This window comes from Mauremys reevesii, linkage group 12 (assembly GCF_016161935.1).
Source record: "Mauremys reevesii isolate NIE-2019 linkage group 12, ASM1616193v1, whole genome shotgun sequence".
Lineage (NCBI taxonomy): Eukaryota > Metazoa > Chordata > Testudines > Geoemydidae > Mauremys > Mauremys reevesii.
In genome coordinates, this window is record NC_052634.1 from 25,244,341 (window position 1) to 25,266,998 (window position 22,658).

At 56.2% G+C, this 22,658-nt stretch overlaps 5 non-coding genes across 5 annotated transcripts; 3 read left to right on the top strand and 2 right to left on the bottom strand.

The window, feature by feature from the left end:
• Positions 1-1,980: 1,980 nt before the first annotated feature.
• Positions 1,981-2,054, top strand: TRNAI-AAU. The gene has a single exon. It is a non-coding gene; the product is annotated as a tRNA-Ile (tRNA).
• A 2,550-nt stretch (positions 2,055-4,604) lies between these two features.
• Positions 4,605-4,677, bottom strand: TRNAA-CGC. Its single transcript has one exon. It is a non-coding gene; the product is annotated as a tRNA-Ala (tRNA).
• Positions 4,678-4,789: 112 nt separating this feature from the next.
• TRNAI-AAU lies at positions 4,790-4,863 on the top strand. Its single transcript has one exon. It is a non-coding gene; the product is annotated as a tRNA-Ile (tRNA).
• A 5,702-nt stretch (positions 4,864-10,565) lies between these two features.
• TRNAI-AAU lies at positions 10,566-10,639 on the top strand. The gene has a single exon. It is a non-coding gene; the product is annotated as a tRNA-Ile (tRNA).
• A 10,555-nt stretch (positions 10,640-21,194) lies between these two features.
• On the bottom strand, positions 21,195-21,276 carry TRNAL-UAA. Its single transcript has one exon. It is a non-coding gene; the product is annotated as a tRNA-Leu (tRNA).
• Positions 21,277-22,658: the final 1,382 nt, after the last annotated feature.

Genomic DNA, 22,658 nt, shown 5'->3' on the forward strand with positions numbered 1-22,658 from the left:
CACTTGCATCCGAAGAGCTCATGCTGCAAAACGTCTGTTAGTCTATAAGGTGCCACAGGATTCTTTGTTGCTTTTGCTTGTGAAAAAGACTCCTCTTTTGGCTCCCCTTCCAAACTTCCAAATGCCTCCAAATGGGAAAACACACACACTGAAACACCCAAACGGTCCTAACGCTGGGGCCAGGCGAAAAAGAAAAGCAAGGAAAAGATTTCTAAATGGCCACCCTGCCAGAGTCATACAGCTCCGCAAGTGAAACCCATGGGAGGGACATTACACAGAAAAGGGGAATGGAAAGCTGCCCAAATTGAGATGCTGTGGAAAGCTACAGCCCCATCGCTACTCCTACTCTGCACACTTCTTGCAACAGCTGATGAACGGCCAGGTGCTTTTCGCATCCAAGCCCACACCAGGGGAAGACCTTGAGAAGCTTCCCGTGGCTTGCCTGGTTCAGCTCGTCAGAATGCGGCACTCGTGGAGGCAAGATGGTGCAGAGGAGCCCCTGGGTGGCTGTGGGCCTGGGGAGGGTGGCTTTTGATTTTTCGGCCTGACCGCTACGGGCAGCAAGGCCAAAAGTCAGATGGCCGGCTCTCCCGTCCACCACGCTCATCAGGAGCCCTTAGTCGACAGGCTCGGAGAATGCGGGCAGCGTCCCCCACTACCTCTCGCATGCAAAGCGAGCCTCTGCCGCTTGAGCTAATTCCCCGCAGCTGGCCTGACTCTCAGGCACCGGGCAAAAAAAGGCAAGGGCTCTGTGGCCTTAAGCAGAACACAGCCTGAAATGGGGGGGAGGGGGGCGTGCTACCCAGAGCTGGGGAAGGGGGTCCGAGTCCCAGCCACGCTCCACGGCACAAACATCAACGCTCCCTCCCTGGAGTGTGTCTGGGCTGAGAGTTAGCCCCTGAAACAAGCACCAAACTTCAGAAGACAACGCAGGGATAGATCACTTGATGATTGCCTGCTCTGGCCATTGCCTCTGAAGCGCCTGGCATCGGTTACTGTCAGAAGACGTGATAGTGGCCTAGATGGACCATCGGTCTCACCCAGGAGGGCCGTTCTTATCTTCACCACTTTCCTCTAACCCAAGCAAAGCCAGGAGCAGGCCCAGCTCAGCAACTCTAGCAGGCTCCCTGGCCCCTGGCCCAGCATACAGCAAAACGACCCTGCCTCCACCAGGATAGACAGCCACCGACTCCCTCTTCCAGAGCAACGCAGCCTTTCCCCGCTTTGGCTGTCTCCAAGCTGTCTGCGTGCTCTGCTCTGCTCCACGGCTGCCATGCTGCCTGAGATCAGGAGGCTGCGAGGTCTCACGGTCTCAGCTGAGCTGGTATCGCGTGCCACCCCGCCCATCTCCTCATTCCCTTCATGGACCTCTGGGATGTGAGTAATTCTGTATTTGAGTGGCTCTCCCTCCCGGCCAATGAGCTTGGCGTAGACTAGCAGGGAGGGAGGAGGAAAGGGATTGTGCTCCAGTGAGAGCTCAGAAAGAAAGGTGCAGGTCCCCCACTAGAGCCCAGCACAGCAGAGCAAAGCAGAGCAGACTGGAGAATGTGTGTCTGGGTCTGACTACTTCTCCCATGCTCTTCCATTTGAGCTAACTTCCCCCAGCTGTCGCCAGCCTCCCAGTCAGTGCAAGGGGGAGAAGGGCCGGGGTGGAAGAGCTTTGTGCTCCGCAAGGGCTGGCCTTTTGGGAGGCCAAGCGGGGAGAGGGATGGAGGCCACTGGAGGAGCTGAGCCGGCTGACTGTCCATGGCTTCTAAAAGAAGGGCAAGAGAAGGTCCCACAGCTGCCTTGCTGCTGGAGAATGCGGGCATTGATCCCGATGCCTCTCGCATGCGAAGCAAGCGCTCTACCACTTGAGCTAATTCCCCTACCTTGGCAGGTGGTGTCTTGATCCATCCATTTGATAATGGAGGCCACATCATTCCCCGCGCCAGCCGGTGACTCCTTCCAAAAGGGTCAGGCAAGAGAGGGCTTCCCGTAGGCCGGCTAGCTCAGCTGGTTAGAGCGTGGTGCTAATAACGCCAAGGTCATGGGTTCAAGCCCCATGCTGGCCACTCAGGGTGCAGGAGGGAGAGTGTGGCTTCTGGTCTTTTGGCTGACTGCTAGGGGTGGCAGAGGCCAAAACCAGGTGGGCCGGGAGCGGGCAAGAGCCCTGCTGGGCGCGGGCGCAGGCGCCGGGCAGGAGGAGGATCCTGAAACCTCCCTGGGCTCCTCGCTCCACCTGCTGCCTGAAAGGAACTTGGGTCCGGGGAGGAGACGGGTGAGCCCAGCCGGCTGCCTTCCAGGCTCATAGGAGGCCAGGCTTGAGCTGCCCGCCCGCGAAGCCAAAATCGCAGGCCTGCCGGCTCACCCCCATTGTCCACAGAGGGTTGACCTGATGGCCCGAATTCTTGCTGGCCGCCAGCTCCACCCAAATGGACCCGACGCCGGATCATGCTCCCCAGCCCAAGCCACAGAGGAAGGCTTAATCCTTGGCACCCCAACCTAGGGGAGAGGCTTCACACTCCGCCGGCGCAGGGTGACCTTTGGGACTTCCCTGGACACCATCCTCCCACTGCCCACAGCCAGACTCCCCAAGCCCACACTAGAGCCCACACCTCCGACAGGAAGGGGCAGGAGGACCACTCCGCCCAGGGGCACCACCACTCAAAGTCAGCTTCACTTGCTTCCTCTTCTACCCCTTTCCTCCCAAGTTATGCGCGCCTCACGGGAGCCGGCCCTGGGAAGACGCAGGCACGGCACTCTGACTGGTGCAAGCCAAACGCCCACTCCGAGAGTTTAGCACGGGCTCTTGAGGCACTGGAGGAACCCCATGCAGACGCAATGATGGAGCTAAGCTTTACGGCCAAGGGCCCTACCTGTGCAGAAAGCTAACTTGCTTGTGAAAAAGACGCCTCTTTCGGCTCCCCTTCCAAACTTCCAAATGCCTCCAAATGGGAAAACACACACACTGAAACACCCAAACGGTCCTAACGCTGGGGCCAGGTGAAAAAGAAAAGCAAGGAAAAGATTTCTAAATGGCCACCCTGCCAGAGTCGTACAGCTCCGCAAGTGAAACCCGTGGGAGGGACATTACACAGAAAAGGGGAATGGAAAGCTGCCCAAATTGAGATGCTGTGGAAAGCTACAGCCCCATCGCTACTCCTACTCTGCACACTTCTTGCAACAGCTGATGAACGGCCAGGTGCTTTTCGCATCCAAGCCCACACCAGGGAAAGACCTTGAAAAGCTTCCCGTGGCTTGCCTGGTTCAGCTGGTCAGAGTGTGGCACTCGTGGAGGCAAGATGGTGCAGAGGAGCCCCTGGGTGGCTGTGGGCCTGGGGAGGATGGCTTTTGATTTTTCGGCCTGACCGCTACGGGCAGCCAGGCCAAAAGTCAGATGGCCGGCTCTCCCGTCCACCAGGCTCATCAGGAGCCCTTAGTTGACCGGCTCAGAGAATGCGGGCAGCGTCCCCCACTACCTCTCGCATGCAAAGCGAGCGCTCTGCCGCTTGAGCTAATTCCCCGCAGCTGGCCTGACTCTCAGGCACCGGGCAAAAAAAGGCAAGGGCCCTGTGGCCTTAAGCAGAACACAGCCTGAAATGGGGGGAAGGGGGGCGTGCTACCCAGAGCTGGGGAAGGGGGTCCGAGTCCCAGCCACGCTCCTCGGCACAAACACCAATGCTCCCTCCGTGGAGTGTGTCTGGGCTGAGAGTTAGCCCCTGAAACAAGCACCAAGCTTCAGAAGACAACGCAGGGATAGATCACTTGACGATTGCCTGCTCTGGCCATTGCCTCTGAAGCGCCTGGCATCGGTTACTGTCAGAAGACGGGATAGTGGCCTAGATGGACCATCGGTCTCACCCAGGAGGGCCGTTCTTATCTTCACCACTTTCCTCTAACCCAAGCAAAGCCAGGAGCAGGCCCAGCTCAGCAACTCTAGCAGACTCCCTGGCCCCTGGCCCAGCATACTGCAAAACGACCCTGCCTCCGCCAGGATAGACAGCCACCGACTCCCTCTTCCAGACCAACGCAGCCCTTCCCCGCTTTGGCTGTCTCCAAGCTGTCTGCGTGCTCTGCTCTGCTCCACGGCTGCCATGCTGCCTGAGATCAGGAGGCTGCGAGGTCTCACGGTCTCAGCTGAGCTGGTATCGCGTGCCACCCCGCCCATCTCCTCATTCCCTTCATGGACCCCTGGGATGTGAGTAATTCTGTATTTGAGTGGCTCTCCCTCCCGGCCAATGAGCTTGGTGTAGACTAGCAGGGAGGGAGGAGGAAAGGGATTGTGCTCCAGTGAGAGCTCAGAAAGAAAGGTGCAGGTCCCCCACTAGAGCCCAGCACAGCAGAGCAAAGCAGAGCAGAGCAGGCTGGAGAATGTGTGTCTGGGTCTGACTACTTCTCCCATGCTCTTCCATTTGAGCTAACTTCCCCCAGCTGTCGCCAGCCTCCCAGTCAGTGCAAGGGGGAGAAGGGCCGGGGTGGAAGAGCTTTGTGCTCCGCAAGGGCTGGCCTTTTGGGAGGCCAAGCGGGGAGAGGGATGGAGGCCACTGGAGGAGCTGAGCCGGCTGACTGTCCATGGCTTCTAAAAGAAGGGCAAGAGAAGGTCCCCGTGGCTGCCTTGCTGCTGGAGAATGCGGGCATTGATCCCGCTGCCTCTCGCATGCGAAGCGAGTGCTCTACCACTTGAGCTAATTCCCCTACCTTGGCAGGTGGTGTCTTGATCCATCCATTTGATAATGGAGGCCACATCGTTCCCCGCGCCAGCCGGTGACTCCTTCCAAAAGGGTCAGGCAAGAGAGGGTTTCCTGTAGGCCGGCTAGCTCAGCTGGTTAGAGCGTGGTGCTAATAACGCCAAGGTCATGGGTTCAAGCCCTATGCTGGCCACTCAGGGTGCAGGAGGGAGAGGTTGGCTTCTGGTCTTTTGGCTGACTGCTAGGGGTGGCAGAGGCCAAAACCAGGTGGGCCGGGAGCGGGCAAGAGCCCTGCTGGGCGCGGGTGCAGGCGCCGGGCAGGAGGAGGATCCCGAAATCTCCTTGGGCTCTCCTCCCTGGGCTCCTCGCTCCACCTGCTGCCTGAAAGGAACTTGGGCCCGGGGAGGAGACGGGTGAGCCCGGCCGGCTGCCTTCCAGGCTCATAGGAGGCCAGGCTTGAGCTGCCCGCCCGCGAAGCCAAAATCGCAGGCCTGCCGGCTCACCCCCATTTCCACAGAGGGTTGACCTGATGGCCCGAATTCTTGCCGGCCGCCAGCTCCACCCAAATGGACCCGACGCCGGATCATGCTCCCCAGCCCAAGCCACAGAGGAAGGCTTAATCCTTGGCACCCCAACCTAGGGGAGAGGCTTCACACTCCGCCGGCGCAGGGTGACCTTTGGGACTTCCCTGGACACCATCCTCCCACCGCCCACAGCCAGACCCCCCAAGCCCACACTAGAGCCCACACCTCCGACAGGAAGGAGCAGGAGGACCACTCCGCCCAGGGCACCACCACTCAAAGTCAGCTTCACTTGCTTCCTCTTCTACCCCTTTCCTCCCAAGTTATGCGCCTCACGGGAGCCGGCCCTGGGAAGACGCAGGCACGGCACTCTGACTGGCGCAAGCCAAACGCCCACTCCGAGAGTTTAGCATGGGCTCTTGAGGCACTGGAGGAACCCCATGCAGACGCACTGACGGAGCTAAGCTTTACGGCCAAGGGCCCTACCTGTGCAGAAAGCCAACTTGCTTGTGAAAAGTATCAGTGGGGTAGCCATGTTAGTCTGGATCTGTAAAAGCAACAAAGAATCCTGTGGCACCTTATAGATTAACAGACGTTTTGTAGCCGTGTTAGTCTGGATTTACAGATCCAGACTAACACGGCTACCCCTCTGATACTTGACATCAAGGCACTGCATTTAGCCGTATGGAGTGGAAATCCATCAACCTCATGAAGAAACTTGCACAAATACAGACAGACATCATCTTCCTTTCCAAATGCAAACAGATGGACATCATACCAAATGGACTAAAGGTAAAAAATCCACTGCTATCTACATACTACACAGACCACAGTGAGAGATTATGCCATACTCTATCAAAGAAACTGAGGAACCACCTGATCAGCCTCCTGTACAGCAAACAGGAAAACATCAAAAAAGAGCTCTCCAACCTGGAGACTCTCATTAATAACCAAACTTCCATACAAACGGACTTCACTAAAATAAGACAGGAGATCTACATCACTCACTTCACCTCTCTACAAAGGAAAAAGGACTGTAAGCTGTCTAAACTCCTACCTGCCACATGGGGCCACGACCGTGATACCCCTAACCCACCCAGCAATATCGTCAATCTATCCAACCACACACTCAGCCCAGAAGAAACGTCTGTCCTATCTCGGGGACTCTCTTTCTGCCCTGCCACCCCCACCAACATGATACAGTTCTGCGGCGATCTGGAAGCCTACTTTCGTCATCTCCGTCTCAAAGAATACTTTCAGGACAACACTGAACAGCGCACTGATACACAGTTACCCTCCCACCAACAGCACAAAAAGAAGAACTCCACATGGACTCCTCCTGAGGGTCGAAATGACAGTCTGGACCTATACATTGAATGCTTCCGCCGACGTGCACAGGCAGAAATTGTGGAAAAACAACATCGCTTGCCTCATAACCTAAGTCGTGCAGAACGCAATGCCATCCACAGCCTCAGAAACCATCCTGACATTATAATCAAAGAGGCTGATAAAGGAGGTGCTGTTATCATCATGAACAGGTCTGACTACCAAAAGGAGGCTGCCAGACAACTCTCCAACACCAAATTTTACAGGCCACTTCCCTCAGATCCCACTGAGGAATACACTAAGAAACTGCACCATCTACTCAGGACACTCCCTACACTAACACCAGAACAAATCAACATACCCTTAGAGCCCCGACCAGGGCTATTCTATCTACTGCCCAAAATCCACAAACCTGGAAATCCTGGACGCCCCATCATCTCGGGCATTGGCACTGTCACTGAAGGACTGTCTGGATATGTGGACTCTCTACTCAGACCCTATGCCACCAGCACTCCCAGCTATCTCCGTGACACCACTGATTTCGTGAGGCAACTACAATGCATTGGTAACCTTCCAGAAAACACCATCCTGGCCACCATGGATGTAGAGGCTCTCTACACCAACATCCCACACGCTGATGGAATACAAGCTGTCAGGAACAGTATCCCTGACGATGCCACAGCACAACTGGTTGCTGAGCTCTGTGCCTTTATCCTCAGACACAACTATTTCAAATTTGATGACAATATATATCTCCAGATCAGTGGCACCGCTATGGGCACCCGGATGGCCCCACAATATGCCAATATTTTTATGACTGACCTGGAACAACGCTGCCTCAGCTCCCGTCCACTCACGCCCCTTCTCTACCTACGCTACATTGATGACATCTTCATCATCTGGACCCATGGGAAAGAGACTCTGGAAAAATTCCACCACGATTTCAACAGCTTCCACCCCACCATCAACCTCAGCCTGGACCAATCTACACGGGAGGTCCACTTCCTAGACACTACGGTGCAAATAATTGATGGTCACATTAACACCACCCTATACCAAAAACCTACCGACCGCTATGCCTACCTTCATGCCTCCAGCTTCCATCCCGGGCACACCACAAGATCCATTGTCTACAGCCAAGCACTGAGGTACAACCGCATCTGCTCTAACCCCACAGACAGAGACCAACACCTACAAAATCTCCACCAAGCATTCTCAAAACTACAGTACCCGCACGAGGAAATAAGGAGACAGATCAACAGAGCCAGACGTGTACCCAGAAGCCTCCTACTGCAAGACAAATCCAAGAGAGAAACCAACAGGACTCCACTGGCCATCACATACAGTCCCCAGCTAAAACCCTCCAGCGCATCATCAGGATCTACAACCCATCCTGGAGAATGATCCCACACTTTCACAGGCCTTGGGTGGCAGGCCAGTCCTCGCCCACAGACAACCTGCCAACCTGAAGCATATTCTCACCAGTAACTGCACACCGCACCATAGTAACTCTAGCTCAGGAACCAACCCATGCAACAAACCTCGATGCCAACTCTGCCCACATATCTACACCAGCAACACCATCACAGGACCTAACCAAATCAGCCACACCATCACCGGTTCATTCACCTGAACGTCCACCAATGTAATATATGCCATCATATGCCAGCAATGCCCCTCTGCTATGTACATCGGCCAAACTGGACAGTCTCTAAGGAAAAGAATAAATGGACACAAATCAGATATTAGGAATGGCAATATACAAAAACCTGTAGGAGAACACTTCAACCTCCTGGCCACACAATAGCAGATCTTAAGGTGGCCATCCTGCACCAAAAACTTCAGGACCAGACTTCAAAGAGAAACTGCTGAGCTCCAGTTCCTCTGCAAATTGACACCATCAGCTCAGGATTAAACAAAGACTGTGAATGGCTGGCCAACTACAGAACCAGTTTCTCCTCTCTTGGTTTTCACTCAACTGCTAGAACAGGGCCTCATCCTCCCTGATTGAACTAACCTCGTTATCTCTAGCTTGCTTCTTGCTTGCATATATAAACCTGCCCCTGAAATTTCCACCACTTGCATCCGAAGAGCTCATGCTGCAAAACGTCTGTTAGTCTATAAGGTGCCACAGGATTCTTTGTTGCTTTTGCTTGTGAAAAGACTCCTCTTTGGCTCCTTCCAAACTTCCAAATGCCTCCAAATGGGAAAACACACACACTGAAACACCCAAACGGTCCTAACGCTGGGGCCAGGCGAAAAAGAAAAGCAAGGAAAAGATTTCTAAATGGCCACCCTGCCAGAGTCATACAGCTCCGCAAGTGAAACCCGTGGGAGGGACATTACACAGAAAAGGGGAATGGAAAGCTGCCCAAATTGAGATGCTGTGGAAAGCTACAGCCCCATCGCTACTCCTACTCTGCACACTTCTTGCAACAGCTGATGAACGGCCAGGTGCTTTTCGCATCCAAGCCCACACCAGGGGAAGACCTTGAGAAGCTTCCCGTGGCTTGCCTGGTTCAGCTCGTCAGAATGCGGCACTCGTGGAGGCAAGATGGTGCAGAGGAGCCCCTGGGTGGCTGTGGGCCTGGGGAGGGTGGCTTTTGATTTTTCGGCCTGACCGCTACGGGCAGCAAGGCCAAAAGTCAGATGGCCGGCTCTCCCGTCCACCACGCTCATCAGGAGCCCTTAGTCGACAGGCTCGAGAATGCGGGCAGCGCCCCCACTACCTCTCGCATGCAAAGCGAGCCTCTGCCGCTTGAGCTAATTCCCCGCAGCTGGCCTGACTCTCAGGCACCGGGCAAAAAAAGGCAAGGGCTCTGTGGCCTTAAGCAGAACACAGCCTGAAATGGGGGGGAGGGGGGCGTGCTACCCAGAGCTGGGGAAGGGGGTCCGAGTCCCAGCCACGCTCCACGGCACAAACATCAACGCTCCCTCCCTGGAGTGTGTCTGGGCTGAGAGTTAGCCCCTGAAACAAGCACCAAACTTCAGAAGACAACGCAGGGATAGATCACTTGATGATTGCCTGCTCTGGCCATTGCCTCTGAAGCGCCTGGCATCGGTTACTGTCAGAAGACGTGATAGTGGCCTAGATGGACCATCGGTCTCACCCAGGAGGGCCGTTCTTATCTTCACCACTTTCCTCTAACCCAAGCAAAGCCAGGAGCAGGCCCAGCTCAGCAACTCTAGCAGGCTCCCTGGCCCAGCATACAGCAAAACGACCCTGCCTCCACCAGGATAGACAGCCACCGACTCCCTCTTCCAGAGCAACGCAGCCTTTCCCCGCTTTGGCTGTCTCCAAGCTGTCTGCGTGCTCTGCTCTGCTCCACGGCTGCCATGCTGCCTGAGATCAGGAGGCTGCGAGGTCTCACGGTCTCAGCTGAGCTGGTATCGCGTGCCACCCCGCCCATCTCCTCATTCCCTTCATGGACCCCTGGGATGTGAGTAATTCTGTATTTGAGTGGCTCTCCCTCCCGGCCAATGAGCTTGGCGTAGACTAGCAGGGAGGGAGGAGGAAAGGGATTGTGGTCCAGTGAGAGCTCAGAAAGAAAGGTGCAGGTCCCCCACTAGAGCCCAGCAGAGCAGAGCAGAGCAGAGCAGAGCAGGCTGGAGAATGTGTGTCTGGGTCTGACTACTTCTCCCATGCTCTTCCATTTGAGCTAACTTCCCCCAGCTGTCTCCAGCCTCCCAGTCAGCGCAAGGAGGAGAAGGGCCGGGGTGGAAGAGCTTTGTGCTCCGCAAGGGCTGGCTTTTTGGGAGGCCAAGCGGGGAGAGGGATGGAGGCCACTGGAGGAGCTGAGCCGGCTGACTGTCCATGGCTTCTAAAAGAAGGGCAAGAGAAGGTCCCACAGCTGCCTTGCTGCTGGAGAATGTGGGCATTGATCTTGCTGTCTCTTACATGTGAAGCAAGCACTCTACCACTTGAGCTAATTCCCCTACCTTGGCAAGCTGCGTCTTGATCCATCCATTTGATAACGGAGGCCACATCGTTCCCCGCGAAAGCCGGTGACTCCTTCCAAAAGGGTCAGGCAAGGGCAGGCTTCCCGTAGGCCGGCTAGCTCAGCTGGTTAGAGTGTGGTGCTAATAACGCCAAGGTCATGGGTTCAAGCCCCATGCTGGCCACTGCGGGAGGAAGAGGCTTACTTCTGCTCTTTTGGCTGACTGCTAGGGGTGGCAGAGGCCAAAACCAGGTGGGCCGGGAGCGGGCAAGAGCCCTGCTGGGCGCCGGGCAGGACGAGGCCCGACACCTCCTTGGGCTCCCCTCCTGGGCTCCTCGCCCACCTGCTGCCTGAAAGGAACTTGGGCCCGGGGAGGAGACGGGTGAGCCCGGCCGGCTGCCTTCCAGGCTCATAGGAGGCCAGGCTTGAGCTGCCCACCCGTGAAGCCAAAATCGCAGGCCTGCCGGCTCGCCCCCATTGTCCACAGAGGGTTGACCTGATGGCCCGAATTCTTGCCGGCCGCCAGCTCCACCCAAATGGACCCGACGCCGGATCACGCTCCCCAGCCCAAACCACAGAGGAAGGCTTAATACTCGGCCCCCCAACCTAGGGGAGAGGCTTCACACTCCGCCGGCGCAGGGTGACCTTTGGGACTTCCCTGGACACCATCCTCCCACCGCCCACAGCCAGACCCCCCAAGCCCACACTCGAGCCCACCCCTCCGACAGGAAGGAGCAGGAGGACCACTCCGCCCAGGGGCACCACCACTCCAAGTCAGCTTCACTTGCTTTCTCTTCTACCCCTTTCCTCCCAAGTTATGCGCCCCTCACGGGAGCCGGCCCTGGGAAGACGCAGGCACGGCACTCTGACTGGCGCAAGCCAAACGCCCCACACCGAGAGTTTAGCACGGGCCCTTGAGGCACTGGAGGAACCCCATGCAGACGCACTGACGGAGCTAAGCTTTACGGCCAAGGGCCCTACCTGTGCAGAAAGCCAACTTGCTTGTGAAAAAGACTCCTCTTTCGGCTCCCCTTCCAGACTTCCAAATGCCTCCAAATGGGAAAACACACACACTGAAACACCCAAACGGTCCTAACGCTGGGGCCAGGCGAAAAAGAAAAGCAAGGAAAAGATTTCTAAATGGCCACCCTGCCAGAGTCGTACAGTCCTGACCTCCAGACTCACAGTTCTGCTGGTGCCTCTCACTCCCGACCCGCAGCCCCCTGCGCTCCCTCCAGCTCTGACGGTGCCCCTCACTCCCGACCCTCAGCGCCCTGCGCTCCCTCCAGCTCTGGCAGTTCCCCTCAGTCCCGACCCGCAGCCCCTGCCATCCCATTCCTGACCTCCAGACTCACAGTTCTGCTGGTGCCTCTCACTCCGGACCCGCAGCCCCCTGCGCTCCCTCCAGCTCTGACGGTGCCCCTCACTCCTGACCCGCAGCGCCCTGCGCTCCCTCCAGCTCTGACAGTGCCCCTCACTCCCGACCCGCAGCCCCTGCCATCCCAGTCCTGACCTCCAGACCCACAGCTCTGCTGGTGCCCTCACTCCCGACCCGCAGCCCCTGCTATCCTATTCCTGACCTCCTGTGACGTTATGAGTATAATATAATATTTCATTGAAAGGTGACAGGGCCAGAAAGAGTTAATTTACTCACCTCACCCACTGACCTGACCCATGGGTGAACCTTACGGACTGGTTAGGAAGATCTGTAAATGAACAGAGCTTTGAAATGCAAGTCTGCATTGTTAGAGGTAGAAGGGGAGATGTTTGCTCAGGGCTTGTGATGTCAGCAAACAAGTCTTGTCTATTGCTGTAGTTTTCATTCAAAGATGAAAAAAGGAATATTAATATTTATGATGATACTTGAGTGAAATAGTATTATTGTCTCTGTGTCTCTTTGAAGGTTGTGCTAACCTGGATCTGAACTGTTTAATGGGTAAATTACCCTGTGCTAATTGCCAGGATGTTTGGGAGAAGGAGTTGAGCCCATTGTTTTCTCAGGCCGCAAGGCTGCTGGAAATGTATAAGAACCCTGGGACATGATCCTGCTTCATCTCAGATCTGCTTTGGGTTTCAAGAGGGGGAAACCTTAAGCCATAAGGATTGAGATCCCGAGTCAGTGACTGGGGTCACCCTGAATATGGACATTGGGCTATAACCTCTGGACTATTTCTAAAAGGACTTTTGGCAACTACAAGCTCAACTCATCTATGCATCTGAACCTCAAGAATTGAATTCAAGTCTGTCTGTATATTGATCTTTTAACCAACACTCTCTCTCTTTTCTTTTTTAATAAATTCTAGCTGAGTTAATAACAATTGGCTATAGCGTGTATTTTGGGTAAGATCTAAGTTATAATTGGACCTGGGTATGTGGCTGATCCTTTGGGATTGGAAGAACCTTTTCTTTTATATGATGAGATGAGATTTTCAGGAATCATCATCATATCTGACGTGTGTGTCTGGACGGAGGCCTGAGGCTGGGCACTTTAAGGGAACTGTGTGGTTTGGACTTCTGAGTAACCAGTGAGGTGCTACAGAAGCTGTTTTGTGCTGGTTGGTAAATCTAAGTATTAGAATAACCACCAGTGTTTGGGATTTGTCTGCCCTGTTTTGTTTGCAGTTCACCCTGATTGAGTGACCTCAGCTGGCTCCCATGGGCAGCACCGTCACACTGCTCCTTTCTAGTCACACTGTCTACACATCTAACATTAGTGTATAATGTAATACAGATCTATCCCAACACCTGCCGGAGGGCCTCTGGTAAGGCGGGATTTGGCGGCATGTCTGCGGGAGGTCCTCTGGTAAGGCGGATTCGGCGGCATGCCTGCTGGAGGTCTGCCGATCCTGTGCCTTCGGCATAACCACCACCGAATTGCCGCTGAAGCCGCAGGACTGGCAGAGCTCCCGCAGGCATGCCACCTAATCTGCATTACCGGGGGACCTCCTGCAGGCAGCCTGCTGAAGGCAGCCTGACTGCCACCCTCACAGCGATCGGCAGGCCACCCCCCGCAGCTTGCTGTGCTGGTGCCTGGAGCCACCCCTGTCCCTGACACAGGGCAGAGGATATTGAAGCTGAACAGCCAGAGCTTGCAAGATAAATGGGGCAGGGTGGTGAGGCCTGGCGGTGTTGGCAGAACGGGAAAGCATCAGAGGGTTCTATGGCAACCAGGGGGATTGGTGGGAGTCGGTGAGGGAGGAGTTGGTGGCTTTGTTTTGGTGGCCGGGGTAATACCACAACATTAAAAAAACCAACAGCGCCAAGTCCTGCAGTGTCACCTGTGGGATTTCCACAAGAGCATCCAGGCAGGGGAGCCAGTCAGCGTGTGACTGTACGACCGGATCAAGCGACAGCTGCCCGAGTTCCAGGAGATGAGGCTGCAGCTGGCCGATATGAGTGGGAGCACCGAGTGAAGGGAGGGGCGGCCTCGCCTGACATTTTTGCAGCCTGCAGGGAATGGAGACAAAGCAGGGGGATGCGGGGACTCAGGGCAGGACCCGTGGATCTGATAGTGCAGGCCCACAGTCACTGGAGGAGGAGAGAGAATCCTGCGAGAGGAAGCTGCTGGAGGGAAGCAATAAGTGCAGAGTGCAAACCAGCCAGATGAGAGTCACAGGGATCTAGCAAATGAAATAGCAGCAGGTCCCATGGTGTAATGGGCAGCACTCAGGACTTTGAATCCTGGAATGTGAGTTCAAATCTCAGGCCTGGTCTACACTAGGCGTTTAAATCGGTTTTACGAGCGTAAAACCGATTTAACGCCACAACCGTCCACACTAGGAGGCACCATATATCGATTTTAATGGCTCTTTAAACTGGTTTCTGTACTCCTCATTAACGAGAGGAGTAACGCTAGCATCGGTATTAACATATCGGATTATGGTTAGTGTGGACGCTGATCGACGGTATTGGCCTCCGGGAGCTATCCCACAGTGCACCACTGACCGCTCTGGACAGCAATCTGAGCTCGGATGCAGTGGCCAGGTAGACAGGAAAAGCCCCGCGAACTTTTGAATATTTCCTGTTTGCCCAGCGTGGAGCTCCGATCAGCACGGGTGGCGATGCAGTTAAAAATCAAAATAAAGAAAGAGCTCCCGCATGGACCATGCGGATGTGATCGCTGTAAGGGCAGGCAAATCTGTTCTATCAGCGCTCCGTTACAGAAGACGAAATTCAAAATCATTTTTAAAAATCTCCAGACAGACGCCATAGCAGGGGCTCAGCGCACTGCTGCGTGACAAACGTAACGGAAAGCCCAAGAATCAAATGGACGCTCATGGACTGGAGGACTCAAGCTATCCCACAGTTCCTGCAGTCTCCGAAAAGTATTTGCATTCTTGGCTGAGCTCCAAATGCTTCTAGGTCAAACACAGTGTCCGCGGTGGGTCAGGCATAGCTCGGCAATTTACACACCCCCCTACCCACCCCAGAAGTGAAAGGGAAAACAATCCTCTCTTGACTCTAACATGTCACCCTATCTTTACTGAATGCTGCAGATAGACCCGATGCTGCAGCACTCAACACCAACCTCCTTGCTTCGCCCCGCCATGGGTGGGTGATGGTGCAATAAGACTGGTACCCGTCCTCATCATCAGCCTATTGGCAAAAGGGGCAGTGCAAAAGGACTGGTAACCATGATGACCAGCATCTGTTAGGTCGATCAAGGGTGCCTGGTCCTAATTTTTCATGGTAGATGGTGCAGTATGGCTGATAACCATCATCGTCATAGAAACAGGGGGCTGAGCTCCATCAGCCCCCACCCTTCATGTGTAAAGAAAAGATTCAAGTGCCCCTGAACTAGCAGAGGGATGCTGGGCTCCTCTCCTACACACTCCTTACTGTCCTGTCTGGACTATCATAGCAGCTGGAGGCTGCCTTCCACTCATATCTCACTAACAAATCACTGTGTCTTATTCCCGCATTCTTTATTACTTCATCACACAAGTGGGGGGACAATGCTATGGTAGCCCAGGAAGGCTGAGGGAAGAACGGAATCAACAGGTGGGGTTGTTGCAGGAGCACCCCCTGTGAATAGAATACAGCTCATAATTTCTGCAGGATCTGACACAGAGCAGCTGTGCTCTCTGGTTCTCTGATACAGTGGTTCTCTAGTACACTTGCCCATATTCTAGGCAGGACTAGGGGACTTGCCCATATTCTAGGCAGGACTGATTCTATTTTTAGATACCAAAAAGGAGGGATTGACTCAGGGAGTCATTCCCAATTTTAGCTTTTGCGCCCCTGGCTAAGAGCAGCCAGGGGCACTTATGACAGCAGCAAATGGAACAGTGCAAAAGGACTGGTAGCCACAATCATCTTATTACCAATTTATGGTATGGTAGATGGTGCAATATGGCTGATAACCATCCCTGCTATCATGCAAAAGCGAAAGCATGCTGCTGTGTAGCGCTGCTGAATCGCCTCTGTGAGCGGCATCTAGTCCACATACGGTGACAGTCACAAAAGGCTACACAGGCTCCATGATTGCCATGCTATGGCATCTGCCAGGGCAATCCAGGGAAAAAAGGCATGAAATGCTTGTCTGCCGTTGCTTTCCCAGCGGAAGGAGTGACTGACGACATTTACCCAGAACCACCCGCGACAATGAATTTCTCAACCCGGAAATTCAAAGGGCGGGGAGGAGGCGGGTGAGGCTGCGGGAACTATGGGATAGCTACGGAGTAGCTACCCACAGTGCAATGCTCCAGAAATCGACGCTAGCCTCGGACCGTGGACGCACACCACCGATTTAATGTGTTTAGTGTGGCCACGCACACTCGATTTTATAAAATCTGTTTTACAAAACCGGTTTATGCAAATTCGGAATAGTCCCGTAGTGTAGACGTACCCTCAGTGGGACCTCTGGCATGTATGGTGGTTTTCTGCAAAGCCTTGGAGCTCAATCTGCTTTGTTACTCTCTCCCTGGCTGAACTAGAGTGATTTTCTTTTTTTCTCCTCCTGGGTCACTGGTGCCCATTGGAGATGGGTCTCTGGTCCAGCTGGCCGCTAGAGGGTGGGGTCCTAGAACTTAACAGCCTGGCTAGAGATTCCTGCGGGTTGACCTGATGTTGGGTTTCTTGCTGCTTCACCTGATGTCCACAACTTTGGTCCCTGTAGCTGCAGCTCTTCCTCTTGCCCACATGGCATGTAAAGGAAGCAGTGCCGGGGCCAGGCTTCCCAGGCTGCAGCCCAGCACCTCTCCTCCTCTGGGCACCTAGAGCAGAGGCAGCTGTTGCTGACAGCTCCAAGGGAAGCTTAAAAGCCACAGAGCAACCGAGGGCAGGGCAAGAGGAGGGGAGAACCATGCCTATGCGTGGCCAGCAGACAGCCACAAAGATACCAGGCCAGCCTGCTCCCTGCCATGCCAAACCCCCACTGAAGGCCACCCGCAGAGGAGCATGTGGGGCGGCTGCTGATGCTCTGTGGCCAACATCAGAAGACGGTAGGAAAGCAGGGCAAGCCCCCCTGGTGGGGCCTCTTACTGTTCCCACTCAAGGTGCTCACTTTGGCAGTGGGGCAGGAGATTTTACCCCAAGAGGCTTTTCCCCAGCTGGCAAGAAGCAGAGAAACACCCAGGCTCCATGTAGCAACCCCCCTCCAGCACATTGACAGGCACACACTTGGAAGAGGGAAACTGCTCCACACTCTAGCCCGGGCAGCCGCCCAGTTTCTTTGGCAAGTCAGGAAGGGCAAAGGTGAGACTGGAAGCACCTGGGGCTCATGCCCCAGCCTTTGTGACACCCACCCCCCACCTCCTTCCTGGGGCTCTAGCTGAAGCCAGAGCATTGGCCTGAGCAGCCAAGAAGAGGTTCCAGCCCTGAAGGGAGCAGGACTTTCAGCCCAAAGGTAAAACTGCACAAGCACAACCACGAAGGGACTCAAACCCTCAATCGCCTGATCCGAAGTCAGACGCCTTATCCATTAAGCCACGTGGTCACACAGGAAAAGGCCCTCCACGCACTTCTTTGGAAAAGGCCGACACTGACGCAGCCGACGAAGTGGGGATTCACCCACGAAAGCTCATGCTCCAATACGTCTGTTAGTCTGTGAGGTGCCACACGACTCGTTGCTGCTTTTGCAGACACTGTGTTTCTCAGGTCAGCTACTGAGGGGGCCGAGATTCTCTGGGCACAAGAAGGCGAGTTCCCAGTGAGATGTGAGACTTAATTCTCTGGAGCCAGATGCAGGGCTTTGGCAGGGAGGCTCAGGCATGGGGGATTGGGGTGCAGCGGACGGACCGGCTGTCTAAGTGGGGAGATTTAGTCTCACTGAGGATGAGAAGGAATCCTGCTGACAGGCAGTGGCCAGGGCCGGTGCAACCACTAGACGAACTAGTCGGCCGCCCAGGGTGTCAAGTGGTTGGGGGCACCAAAAATCGCACTCAGGGGAGGCAGTGGAGTGGAGGTGAGCTGGGGCAGGGGGCTGGGAGGTGCGGGAGGAAGGCTGCCTGCAGCAAGCAATGGGGGGGGGCGGGACGTGCAGGGAAACCGCTCCCTGTCCCAGCTCACCTCTGCTCCGTCTTCTCCCCTGAGCACGCCGCCCCCCGCTCTGATTCTCCTCCCCTCCCAGGCTTGCCGCACTAAACAGCTGATTGGCACCGCAAGCCTGGGAGGCGGGAGAAGTGGAGCGGCGCCAGCGTACTCAGGGGTGAAGGCGGAGCGGAGGTGAGCTGGGGTGGGAGCTGCTGCAGGGGCTGCCCAGCTCTTCCCCATGACCCCCGCCCCAGTCCCCCCCCCCCCGCACTCACTGCCTGGTAAGTGGAGTGACCCAGCCCCAGCCTGGTCCACGCCCATGGCTCCCAGCCACTCCGCCGGCAAGTGCTGTGAGGCGGTTCCCCCTCCCAGCTTGGGAGCCAGGGGAGCAGAGCAGGCTGGGGCCCCAGGCCTCCGTGGGGAAGGTGTGGGGACTGGCTACTTCCTGTGTGAAGTGGAGTGACCCTGCCCCAGCCTGCTCTGCTCCCCGGCTCCCAGGCTTGTGTTGGTGTTGGCTGGATTTGTGCGGGTGTTTGTGTATATTAGCAATTGTGTGTGTGTGGCTGGATTCATGCATGTGTTCGTGTATGTTTGCAATTGTGTGTGTGCGTGTGCATGCTCTGCTGCCCTCTGCCGGCACGACAACTATTTCTCTGTATGTCGCAGCCCCCATACCGTTGACCCCGATGGTGATTTCCATCTTACAAGGGCTGGCTGGCCTGACCCTTCGCCCTCTGCAGAGTGTGGCGGGGCTGCAGCTTACCCCCTGTGGGGCAGGAGTGCCAAGGTGCAGGGCACTGGGCTCCGATGCACCTGGAGAGCAGCTCAGGTGAGGCAGAGCAGGGCGTGTGGTGTCCGCTCTGCGTTGCCTGGTGCTGGGCCATTGCACAATCCCCAGCCACGCCACACAGCGCGCCCTGAAAGGGAGTGGGGGGCCAAGCAGATGTTCCAACATGAGGGGATCATTCTCATTGGTAGCTGTCCAGCGGCAGTGAGTTCCACAGGCCTTGGCACATGCTGTGTGGGGCAGGAAGTCCTTGTATTTGGAGCAGTGGGAGTGAACTGTGTGCAGTTGTGTCTCTGAGCATGATTGTGAGTATTATGGTGTGTGGGGGATGATTGTGAGTGTGGCTGTGACATGCGCTGGGGCTGTGACGTGCGGTGACGTGCTCACTCCCCGCAGGCAACTCATTCACTTGAGACCAAAACGACAGAAGGTGTCACGTGTCCATGGGTGGGGTTATGCAGATGAGCAGTGTCTGGCGGCAGGACGGAGAGCAGCGAGAGGAACCGAAGGAGCCCGGCGGAGAGAATTCTCTGCGTGCGGACAGAATCCGGTGTGGGGAGTTCGTGCTGTGAGTGCCTGCACCGAGTCACTGGGCAGTGAGTGCCACTGAGCAACATAGTGACCAAAGGTGTGTGAATGGGGTGTGGTGCCTGGCGGGGAGCAGCTCATGGTGATAAGAAAACAGGTGGGAGCAGCAGATCCTGTCCTAGCAGGGGGCTGGGTGGGGTTTCTTTGCAACCGTGAGTGGGTGTGTTGTGGGTACAATTAGAACCCCCCCTTCTGTGGTGGGGTGGGGCCTCCACTGTCTGCCTTGGGGAGCGGGGGTTCCATGATGTCACAGCCCATGGTTGGGGAGGTTTGAATCATGTTTCTGAAGTGGGAGAGCAACTTCCCTCCTCCCACTCACTCCGCTAGGAGCTGGGCTGGGATCTCTAGGAGGGGAGCACAGGAAAAACAGTCTCCCAGTGGAAGCCAGGAGTCCTGGCTCCCAGTCCCCTGCTCTAGACCCTCCACTCCCAGAGCCAGGATAGAACCCAGGGGTCCGGGTGCCCAGCCCCATCCCTGCTCTGACCACTAGACCCCACTCCCCTCCCAGGGTGGTGCAGGGGTCACTGGGTCGGTGTCCCAGCTCTGCTAAGGGCCTTGACTGATTTTCCCAAAGTGCTTCCTTCTGAATCCAGCACATCTGCCCCCCCTGCCCGGTCACTGCCCACCCCCGTGTGGGGGCACCAGCACTGTGCCGGGTCGTGATGGGAAATTGTCCAAGCTGGCCCAGGAGAGACGTGTGTGTCCCTGCTGCCCCCTGCTGGTGGGGCTGAGCCTCACTCTGTGTGTGTGTGTGTGTGTGTGTGGTGGCTTTATGGATTTTGTATCCTGCAGCAAGTGACACACACACACACATTGACGCACAAAGGGACTCACGCAATCCCAAGAACACTCACACACTACACACCCAGAGGGGCATGCTAGCTCCACCCCCAAAGAGAGAAACAATCACACCCCCAGCCACACTCACAATCACCCACCCACACACACCAGACTATTCAGAATCGTGCTCAGAGACGCAACCGCACACAGTTCACTCTCACTGCTCCCAACACAAGGACCTCCTGCCCCACACAGCCTGTGCCGAGGCCTGTGGAACTCACTGCCACTGGACAGCTGCCCATGAGAATGGACCTTTCCAGGAGACCAATAGACATGGCCGTGGTGACAGAGGGGTTTGGGCTCCCAGGGTCTGACCCGGGCTGAGACTGGTTCTGACCTAGTGGGGTCTATCCAGCAGGGGGCAGCGTGACCCACACACAGACCCACCAGAAGCGCCTTTCTTAGCGGGTCTCCCAGGCCATCCCCCACCCTGCCCCGGGTTGGGTAACAAAGGGGCAGCACAGGACTCTGGGCCATGTCGCAACCCGGCCCCAACCCCTCACTCCCACACGCTGACGAGTTGGGTAACTGCCGAGGGATTGCACAAGAGAGAGTCAGAGCCAGGGAGAGAACCCAGGAGTCCTGGCTCCCCCCACGACACACACTGTAACCACTGTACCCCACTCCCCTCCCAGGGCTGGAGATAGAACCCAGGAATTCTGACCACCAAACCTGCCCCCCGTCACACTCCCCTTTTAGATCCAAGGCCTGTAGTGTGCGAGTGGAGCTGGCTGCCAAGCACCTATTTTTCCTCTGTTGGTTCTGCAGCCCCGTAGCTCCCATGGAGTCGCTGACTTGGCTCCTTTCACACTCTAGAGAGAGGAGCAGAACCAGGGCTATGGTTGATCTATGGGGCACCAGGTGAGTGGCAGACGGTTCAGGTGCTGAGAGTTTGCCTGACCCCTCAGGGACACAGTGTGAGGTGGTGTCCCAGGGATCTCTATGAAAGGAACAGAACAGGATTTCCTTGGGGTGGGGAGAGAATTGAGAGTGTCTCAAGGGGTTGTACAAAGGTGTTGCCCCTGTGAGAGACTGGCTACAATACAGGCCTCGCCGTGAGCAGGATTTGAACCTGCGCAGGGGAATCCTATTGGATTTTAACTCCAACGTCTTAACCACTCGGCCATCACAGCTGTGAGCACACAACTTCCCAGTGCCAGAGAAACTGGTAAAGAATCCCAATGCCCAGGCGTGACATCATCTGAACTACAGAATTCCCACCGCAAACCTGGCTCCCAAAGCACAGGGGGGATTGGGGGTTTGTTCTCTTTGCTTAGCCATGTGCAGTCGCACAGAGAGCGCGCTTAAAGTCTCCTCCCACAGAGCGGGAAGGGGAAATGATTCGCAACTTGAAGCCTGATGTAGGGTGACCAGACGTCCCGATTTTATCGGGAGTTTCCCGATATTTGCTTATTTGTCCCATGTCCCGACTGATGTTTGGTCGGGACACTGGACAAACAAACAATTTTGCCCTCTGCTCCGGCACACAGGCAGAGCCTGGAGGGACATTCACCCCTGACTCCCCCTCCTTCCCCATTGATCCTCCCCAAATCCCTGCCCTGGCCCTGGCCCCAGCCCCACCCCTCACTGCCCATTGATCCTCCCCAAATCCCGCCCTGGCCCTGCCTCTTCCCAAGCAGGCGGCATCCTCCTCCCTCCCAGGTTTGCACACGGGCCATAGCCATGGCCGGGAGCGCAGCACGGAGGCTGCTCCAGCCCTGGAGCCTGCGAGGCAGCGCAGTGGGGCTGGGGCAGTGCGGAGCGGGCCGGGCCCAGGTGGGCGGGGGTGGAGACACATGTGGGGCAGACACGCCCTGCCGGGAGGGCCCGGCCCGGCTGCCTGGTTCACCCCTTGCCGGGGAGCGGCAGGCGGGCCCTGGAGCGTGGCGCGGCGGCAGAGCTTGGAGCCCCGGCGGGGCCCAGGCGCGTGGGGATGGGGGAGCGGGGGGTGTATCGGGGGTCAGAGCCGAGAATTGGGTGGAGACGGGGCTGTGCCACTGCCGCCTGGCGGTGGGGAGCCGCCGGCTTTTTTTTTGTTGCTCCGCCCTCCGCGTCCTGATATTTCATCTTTGACATCTGGTCACCCTAGCCTGGTGTGAGTGAGGATGTCTGGACCAAGGGGCCAGGGACTGGCCTTTGCTAGAGAAACCACTGTCAAATTTTAACCAAGTAGGACAAGTCAGCAAATAAGAACAACCTCAGGTGTCAGTAACTGCTGCAGGTAGCAAAGTCCTACAGGGAGCAGTTTCTGGCACTACACCTGCGCAGCTCTGCTCCCGGCTCTTCTCGGGCTCCTGCTCTCCTTAGCTCTGCCCCACTCTGGCCCAGGCAGTTCCAGCTCCCACGGAGGATGGGACCCCTGGCCTGGTGGCTCCCTCATTACACTGCCTGGCCTGTCAGTGCGGCTAACTTGGAGCTTTGGCCTCTCCCCATTGCCCCTGGGGACTGTCAGTCTCAGGGGCCTGATTTCCCATTGGCCCTTCCCCCGTCTATTGGTGCTGGGACCTAGCCAGCC